Source organism: Saccostrea cucullata, unplaced genomic scaffold, assembly GCF_032062105.1.
Source record: "Saccostrea cucullata isolate Sc308-1 unplaced genomic scaffold, CSIRO_AGI_Scuc_v1 ctg3046, whole genome shotgun sequence".
Classification (NCBI taxonomy): domain Eukaryota; kingdom Metazoa; phylum Mollusca; class Bivalvia; order Ostreida; family Ostreidae; genus Saccostrea; species Saccostrea cuccullata.
The window spans coordinates 11,592-21,392 of NW_026934417.1; the positions used below are offsets into that span (position 1 = coordinate 11,592).

The 9,801-nt window shown below is 35.3% G+C and overlaps 2 pseudogenes; both read right to left on the reverse strand.

The window, feature by feature from the left end:
• Positions 1-3,494: 3,494 nt before the first annotated feature.
• On the reverse strand, positions 3,495-4,459 carry LOC134240647 (uncharacterized; annotated as a pseudogene).
• A 21-nt stretch (positions 4,460-4,480) lies between these two features.
• LOC134240648 (uncharacterized) lies at positions 4,481-6,943 on the reverse strand (annotated as a pseudogene).
• Between the last annotated feature and the right edge of the window lie 2,858 nt (positions 6,944-9,801).

The window sequence follows — 9,801 nt, forward strand, 5'->3', positions numbered from 1 at the left end:
ATTTTATGGCCCCAGGGGTTCTGGTGTCGGGGCGGGGCTCAATTGATCATATAGTGAAAATGTATTAAATCTTTGAAAATCTTCCTCTCTGCTTCTGGGTATTAAAGAAACTAACTAAGTATATAGTTATGGTAATACAGAGTGCCTCTTCCCAAATTGTGAATTTTATGGCCCCAGGGTCAGGGGTTCTGGTGTCAGGGCGGGGCTATATTGATTTTATAGTTAAAATACGTTATTCTTTGAAAATCTTTTCCTTTGCTCCTGGGTTTTATGCCAATGATCCAAGTATATACAGTGGACCCTCATTTATCCGGACGCCTTAGTTCCCAGTCAATTTGTCCGGATATGTGAAGCATCCGGATATCTGAATCACCAGCTTAAAAAGACAGAATAACATTTTAAAATTTCGTTCCGATGAAAAATCGTCCGGATACTGAAGCATCCGCATATTTGGCGTCCGGATATCTGAAGGTCCACTGTATATTTATGATGAAGAAAGGTGCATCTAGGAAAAAAGGGTTATTTATTTCTCCCATCTGGGTCATTGGGGGGATTACATAGTCTGAAAATAAATTAATGCTTTGAAATCTGCTCTCTGGTATAAATTAACTATTTTATTATATAATTTGCGAAATTTTGAAATATGTGGCCCCAAGGGTCAGTGGTTCTTTTGGGGTGAGGTGCACAACTTGTTATCAAGTTGAAGAACATTTTCTCTTTGTTACTCTGATGTGCCTCTGGGTATTAAGTAAATAGAGTAAGCATGCTAAGTCTATAATTATGATAAGCAATGGTGCCTCTTTAAACTTGTGAATTGTAATTTCATGGCCTCTGGTTTAAAACATGAACCAAATTTAATTGTTTGAAAGTTGTTACACAATACTCAGGAGACCTATAAGGCCCGTGGGTCTCTTGTTAGCTCTACTGGTCATAGACCAGAAAAGCTTATGCGATAGGTATGCGTCCATCGCGTGTCTGTCTCTGTTTGTAATCAATTTTTCAAAATGCTACTTCTCTTACAGTTTTGGTCTGATTTCAATATAACCTGGCACACAAATAGACTACACTTAAGATACATAATTCTATTATTCGGTTTTTGATTTCGATAAATGGTGTTGTCAAGGTTATTGAAAAAAATTCAATGAAATGCTTTGAAAATGCTATTCTTCCTACAGTTTAGGACTGATTCAGTATAATGTGGCACATAAGTGAAGTAGTCTACCCAAGATACATGAAGGATATTGAGATAACGAACAGTATTCAATATGAAAGTCAATAAAACAATACAAAAAATAGGAGCAGACCTAATACGGACCACCAGAACATCGCAGGTGGGATCACGTGCCATGGATATAGGATTTGCAGGTCTCCACCGGCAAGTGGTGTCGACGTAGACATTTTGTCTACTTCAAGTTCCATATTCTGGGAATTTCTTGCTGAACTAAGAACGTTTTCCTCTTTCCTTTCCACTACTTTTCTTTGGACAGCCTGTACAGAACCAGATTGAATTTTTCCTGATTAGAAAATTCTCACTTCCTCTTAATCCAACACATGTTTAATGGAACCAACAGTTGCACTAATCGCAGTTACTGGTTTAATGCTAGCTCCCTCATATAAAAACGTTAGCAAAGTCTATCTTTGGTAGTAGCACAGAGGCAATTCTTGTGTTGGATAAAATTTCACAGGCGCAAACATTTCCATTTTCGAAGAACTGTTAGTTTGCACATGGGAAGACCGCTGGTGAAGCCGATGGTCATCGTCTCTACAAGTGGTTATCTTATAGCCATATTAGGATCAGACAAGGGAGATAACAAAAACAACGATGAGCCCATCCTAAATGACATGCTGGCTGCCAATTTACAAGATATCACATGAGTAAGAACTAGATAGGAATAGAATAAGGACATCTTCATTATAGAATAAGGATTTTGTCATCCTCTAGATCTCTTGAAGGGCGGGTAATTCAGGGAATTTAATTATGAATGTATGTATTGGTAATTGTAACATGTATTTAATTATTCCATTATTAGGTGCGCTGGGTAGTTAAATCTTCCAAGGCTAGAATCGAAAGGAGGACTTTCCTCGCAAAGTTGTCGCCTGCGTGGTTATAGCATCTTCTCTAGAGTCGCAAAGTAAGGAGTCAATCTTTACGTCGCGGGTTCGAATCCCCTTGTGGGACGTGGAGATCGGACTTTCGGATAAGACCGTATAACCGTGGTCTCGTGTGACAGTAGATGCTGGCACGAAAAAGATCCCTCATTGCTCAATGGCCTTGAGTGCCGAATATAGGACAAAATTTGTAGCTCTCCATCGGCATGTGGTGGCGTGAAAAGTTCTCAAGAGGGACGTCGAACAACATACATTTAATCATTCGTCGTAAAGTTTTCCCAAAAATTCGCAGAAGAGAATATGTCTGTTCTATCAGTGTTGTAGGAAACAGGTACATCTTCTACCTGCAACATGTATGACCTGAATACCAGCACCTAAATATATACTGTCCAGTTGTATAATTATATAACGTTTAGTGTTTATAAAGAAGTTTTTACGAAGCATTATACTTATAAAGCCATAAATTGTTACCCACTTTTCTCTTCATTATTATTTGTAACTTCCTGGACAAAATGATGAAGGGGCTTTGATGGTCAAGATGATTTTTCTCTCTCAAAATAAAGTTGAACACTTTAAGGATGGATTCTTCTCATATTTCTTATAATTGCAGAATCTTAATTTTCTGAATACTCATTACTCAGACTGTGTTTGACATTTTAACATCCAAACACTTTGGTGAAATCGGCCTTGATTTTCAGTCAAGGTCATTTGAAAGTAAGTCCTAAAAATAGTACTTTTACACAGAGAAATTTTGAAATATTTGCATAGGAATAAATTTTGCTGACAGAAAAAATACCTTGCTTAATAAAATTAAAGTTGTAACTCATTATTGATCACTAACTTACAACAATTGAGCTGGTGGAAAGAAAACATGACATCCTCGATATTCAACAAATATATTTAATCCGAATTTCCTCGAATTAAAAAAAAGTCTTGATTTTTCATAAATTTACATTAAATTTCATGTCAGTTTTTACAATTGACCATATGTCAAATATTTAGATTTCTCTCTGTTGATTCATCAAATGTTCAAGATTATTTTACAAGGTAAAAATGATAAGGTAATCGGACTAATTATTGAAAAAAAAATCCGAATTCTCCCTAAATTTTCTTAAAAATCATAAATGTTCAAAATATTTATAATTTCCTCCCAGAATAAATAACCACATAATGATAACAAATCAGTGTTATAAATTGAAGACAAACATACCTTTATTCATAATACTTATAAAAATATTTATTTCACAAGAGTAAGTTGGCCCCTCTCTTGTTTCTTTGCATGCTATCACTTGTTTCCTAAAATTTAGTAAAATTGAATTTTATGAAAACTTTCAAAAGGATAGTAAAATTTTCATGCATATGTAAAGTACATTGTATCAACCTAGTCACCTTTCTTCCTTGAGAAATAATCTCCTCCTCTTTGCCTTTGTAGTTAGAGACAGTGCCTTTTTACGACTAGCAGACATGTCCCTTTTTGCAGTCAATTTTTTGGTGTGTCCGCCTGGTGATAATGCCATTTTTTGTTCACCTAAATTTAAAAAAAATCACATAGAATAGATATTGCATTTCATGAAAGCTAAATTTCACAGACGATTCATAAAAGAGTAATCAAAAGGAAGCAACATAGACCAAAACAGTGACAGAAAGTAAGAATGACTACATTTAGCAAATTATTCTGTGCTGCAGTCAGGACCAAATGAGTGATCAAATCGATTACTGTGGTTTAGTCAATTTTCGTTGGCATCAATTTTCATTGATTTTGTAAAACAGACTTTTTCGAGAATACACAATTTTCTGGACAAGAGCATTGCATATACAAATGAATAAAACATTTTTTAATTTAATGAACATTGAATTTCATGGATCTGCTCAACAACAAAATCCTCGAAAATTGCTGCTCAACGAATATTGATGAAACCACAGTAATCAATAGGATGAATTTAAATATATTGAGTTATAAGGTGTACCTCAATCAAATACCGTTGCCCTAGCTTTTTCTGTGCAACACTAGCTGCCACTCTGTAGCCAATGGTACAACTGGAGAGGCGGGGTTTAGGTGCCTTGGAAGCTACTGTCTTGTTGGAGCTTTCATTTGCTTGGTTGCTTCCGAGATTAGCAAGGTTGGTGGTATGTTTCTCCAGTCTGTTGAAAATGCCCAAAAGATCTTGCTTTAGGTTCTCACTCTCTTATAAAGGCAGTCCATAGGGCAGTGAACTGTAGTTTTCTTTGTATTTCTTTTGTGGTGGCACCATACTTCGCTACACTGGCTGTGGTCATTGAATGGGTGAAGAGCCAGAGCATCAAGGCCTTTCTCTATCCCGGTGGGATTCCCCTGGTTTTGAGAGATCATATAGTTGAAAGACTTTTGAATGTATTTTATCACTTTTGATGACAAACTGTTGTGTTTCTTTTGCAGAGCATAGAGTGAATTTGATACATTTTTTTAAATATGGTTTTTGTCAGAGTGTTTTTTAATGCTGCGATCAATCTCTGTGAATTCTTGACATTGTGGTTGTGTCGTCATCCCCAGCTAGTGCCTCTACTTGAATCCCTTTCTATAATGTTGATTTAACCAATTCCACCACCATGTCAGATTCAATTGACTTGGAGCTACCTGTACAAATTCTGTGCACTATTATTAATCGTTGAATTCCAAAAGGAGCTTTTCTTTTAAAATACACATATCAATTTATTACAGAGTTATTCTGTCAGATCATAGTCCATATGGGACAAACTTAAACTAGAGGTACTGTGAGCAATTAGCTCACTAAATGATACCCTTTGCCTCCCATATCTATAAAATGGCAGTGGCAGTGTTTCACTCTGGAAAACCCAAAAATATGTGTCCGATCAAAAAGTAAAATAGGAGGTGCACAATGGCAATATGTAATATAGATTCCGTGAAAGTTTCATTAAATTTCATTCAGTGGTATATGAGAGAGCAGTTACGGATAAAAGATGGGTACCCCAAAGCATAACAGACAGACGGACAGACAAACCGATTATAGTATACCCTCCCAGTTTTCAAGCGGGCGCTTATAATAACTTAGTGATTATAAGCCAAAAACTGTACATTAAAAAAGTACAAGATGATGTAATAACAAGAAGTCTGCAACTGAATGTTCACTAGTAATGCCCCCACTCTGATGTGAATATATATCCTTTAATGTTTACACTTTGATTTGAGTCCCAGCATCTGGCGTGTCTATGATAGAAGAGAGTGCTAAACTTTCAAGCATCTGCGATGAGTAGTTTCTGAGAAAACTGTGACAAAAATTTTCTACAGATAGACACACTGACAGACACACAAGGGTAAAATTTAAAACAGTTTATCACCCTCGCCTTAGAAGCAGGGATTTAAAAATGTTCTAAGAAAGTGCTGATAAGTAGAAATACCAAAATTATTGGTACAAAAAAAATGTTTTTCTTAATATTCATAATCCCAAGAATTAACCTTTGCAGGGAGACCAATAATCTGAGGAATTATAATTACCTGTCCAGTTTCTTTTCCATTCATGTGGAACTGGGGCTTGGTTTTTTTTTTCTGCTCGTTCACAAATTCTACGTGATTTGTTCCAAAAGCTATAACCCACAATTTTTCCCGTCTGGCTTCCTATCATTGAGCAGTGTCTGTTACGATTTGTGATAAAAATATGAGTATATAGCTAGTAATCAAGCAAATAAAAGATCTTTGTGACAGACAACCTGGAGAATAAAATTATGTTTACTGATGTAAATCAAATATTTTTCACTTTAAAAAATACATTTATACTAGTAATTATTATGCTAAGATTGTGTTTTTTCTTACTCACTTTTTTGCCCCCCCCCCCTTCTCACTCTCTCTACACTCTACATTTACAAGTATAAAATTAAATTTACCAGTAAAGCTGTCATATGACCTCCCACTTCCTCGCTTCTGCCATGCGTCATCTACACTCACAGTAATGGAGGAAGATTGATTGCTCCTTAAAAATTAAATAATTATTAATAATAAATGAATATCTTTTAGACAAGAGCTAAGCTCATATGTTATGGTTCACAAGAGTACTTTAGCAAGAAAAAAAGCAGAAATTAAACCCATCGTGAATGCATGCTATTATTGTTTTTTTTTTAAAAAACATTTGAATGCATGCATATACATGTACAAAATTAAAATTAATGAAGTTCTCGCAGCAAGAAATTAAAACCATGCATTGGCGATTGGTATTTTTAAAGATTTGTGAAATTTCAACACCATAGAATTTATATGATTTAAAGTATGTAGTCCCACTTTTACCCCTAGGGCAGTGCATGATTTTAACAAACTTTGATACACTGTTGTGTCAGTCTGACATCCATTAGAAGAACGCTAGTCATTTAATACATGTTTAATTAATCCATACACATGTAATGTAATCTTCACTGCACTGCATTTTTCACCAAAATATAATTGTTAGTACATGGCATGTACTTACATAGATGTTGTCAGGACGTCCTGTTCAAGAGCTTCCTGAATTGTTTCTGTTGCAACTGACTCTATGGCAGATCCAACCTCTTCCTGTCTGCTACTCAGTAATGTTCTACTGACAGGTGGGACATTTAATTCAACAAGTATTCCACTGATTTGTTCATAACCAATGCCAGTATGTTGGACAGCTGCAGAGGAATTTCATATAAATGCTTAGAATTAAATATAGGTCAACAGGAATTACAAACCTAAGGATATCTGTTATTGTTTTAACAACTCACCTGCAGCTAGCTTGCTGTTAGCATCCCAGACTATTTTATGTCTCTTTCCGGTTGGCACATTATTAATATACTGGCATTGGGTATTCATGCATGGTATCTTGAGCATAGCTGCAAGTCCAAAGGGAATAATCCCCGTGCTATGAGACAGTTGAAGGGTTAGACCACACTTTTTACATCCGGAAAGTCCATCTGCCAGCACTCCTAATTCAATAACTCTACGTCCTGTCCTCCAGTCCTTATCCAGTCTAGACTTGTTTCTTTCCTAGGATTAAATCTCTTACATTTAAAATATGTTAAACATAAATATCTACATTCTCTTTTTTATTTATTGTAAATATAAAATTTGAGAAAAAAAACCAAATTTATTCTTATAGTGCAATGCATAAAATAGGCCTAATTAAGTTTTTTTTTTTAAATTCTAACACTTAAAATAAATTAAATTGAATTGTCAGGGAACATATACAGTAGTTGGCCATAAATTAGTTCCCAAAATGGCCGCCGTAGTTTCCGTAACTCGGTTTGGAGATGATATTTCGTCTCTTAGTTTCTAAATATGTTAAAAAATCTAACCTTTCTGCATCCGAATAAAAGCACGAATATCGATATGGGGTTTTTAATTTATCTTCTTAATTCTATTTCCGGTTTGTTTGTTGATAATTGTCTGCTAACAAGTTACAGCTTTTTAAAAAGCTTGCCTCTCTAAATCAATAAATATTTGCATGAGGAGTGATAAACCTTTTGAGTAATACTTTTATGGGTTTGAAATATGTCCTTACTTTATATTTTGAAAACCTTGTTTTAATAAAATCCTTGATTTTATTTAACTTACTGTTACAGAAAAATAATCTCGACACTGCATACTAGAAATTTATTCTGTTGGGGGGGGGGGGGGTCTACAGGTGAAGTGTTCTGCCCTTGGATGTAAATTGAAAGCTACATGTACATTACACCTATTATTACATGTATATAATTATAATATCAATAATATCTGTGATGAATTCATGCATTGTGAACATTTTCAAAGATGTATATAATTAAAAATACACATTTTGTCAGAGTGTACTATACAATTATAGACTTTTGATGAGGTCAATACATGTTTTTATGGACCTGATGAGAGTATATCGACCTATTACGAAGTTTTTGTTTTATTATAATTACCTTAACATTTTAACACTACAAGTATACAACAGGAAACAACATTTGTTTATTTGATCAACAATATGTAACATCTATAACATCAACAAAATAAAAAATTACTTTAAACTAAAAGATTATTCACTGTTTAGGTAGTATGTTGTAGTTGATGGAAATGTTCGAACAGTTATACATCAAAGGCATTGGATATTGGTTACAGGCTTTGTTTTCTACTTTAAGCTGAGAATTTGATGAAACAACATTCTGAGGCATTTCAACGTTTTTCAAAAGTTCATCAAAGTATTATTTAGAGAACGAGACAGGTTCTGTATCGCAGATTTGTGACACGATCCAATCAAAATCACCTCAATGAAAATCAGCTCCTCCCATAATGTTAATAAGATGTCATGTATATTTCATTTCTTTCTGAATCTCTGGGCGCGCGCGCGCGCGCGCGCGCGCGCGCGCGCGCGCGCGCGCGCGCGCGCGCGCGTGGTAAATCTGAAAAAAAGTTAATTCCCATGCCAATTAGGGTTCCTTGTAAATTTCACTCTATCCGTAGACAGCGTGAGATTTCTAGAAATTTCTAAAGTTACTTTGTCATATTAGTTTTGGAAACGACGAGAAGAAGGATGGATGTAGATAATTTTAAAAAGCTTGACTTTGTAACTGATGAAGTTGACGATTTAACTTTATTACAGATCTGTGCAGATATGGAAACGGAATACCATGTATTTGAGGGCATTCAAAATCTCAGTTTTTCTGAAAATTTTGATTTCGATGCAAACCAAGGTCTTGGGAAAAACGGTTTGAATTCAATGGATTTTGATATCGGGGATTTGAGCTCTTTAATGGAAACCGAATGTGAAGTGAAGAAAGAACTGAAAGAGAGCGCTAGGTTTGGACCGCTCGTCAATGATGAAGAATTAAAATGCCTTGTAGAAAATCAGGAAAATAAAAATACTAAGAGTAATACAAAATGGGCTGTTAACGTTTTCGAAAGTTGGCGCGAGCAGAGAGCTGAGGATATTATCGAGCTTCATTTGATGGATACGAAAACAATGAACCATTGGCTAGAGCGTTTTATCGTGGAAGCGCGCAAGAAAGACGGGGCTGAATACCCTCCAAAAACTCTCTATCTCATTTTATGTGGACTATTGAGGCACTTGAGACAAAAAAGGTGTGTACGATAAAAATTTTCTAGATGAGAAGGAAATATCTTTTGTCGGGCTAAGAAAAGTTTTAGACGCGAAAATGAAATCGCTCGTGGATAGAGGCGTGGGATGCGAGATCCGCCAAGCTGATCCTATATGGCCTGAAGATGAGGAGAAATTGTGGCGAGAAAATGTTTTTGGGAAAGAAAACAGTGAACAATTACAACACACGATGTTTTTTTATTCATGTAAATTGTTTGGTTTGAGGGCCTGCGATGAGCACCACAAATTGCAATGTGAACAATTTTCCATTGGAAACGATACCCATGGACAGTTTATTCAATTTGTTGGTAGAACATCAAAAACCTACATGGGCGGTTTGGGTCAGATGAATTTACAAAGAATCTGAAGCATTACTGTGAGCCTGGTAAGTAAAACTCATAATAACTTATATGGATACATTAAGACACTAATTTAAAATTTTAAATTAAGGTTTAACGAAATGGGGGGGGGGGATTACTGTATGAGCCTTTTTGGTAAATAGTTATGTATGAGACCTGCATGTAAAAGATTGTAATATTTATGTGGATATTTTAAGACCTGTAGATGTAAGCGGTGATTATCTAATTACTCATATAATTTACAGGTGATCGGTGCTTAGCAGAATATTTTC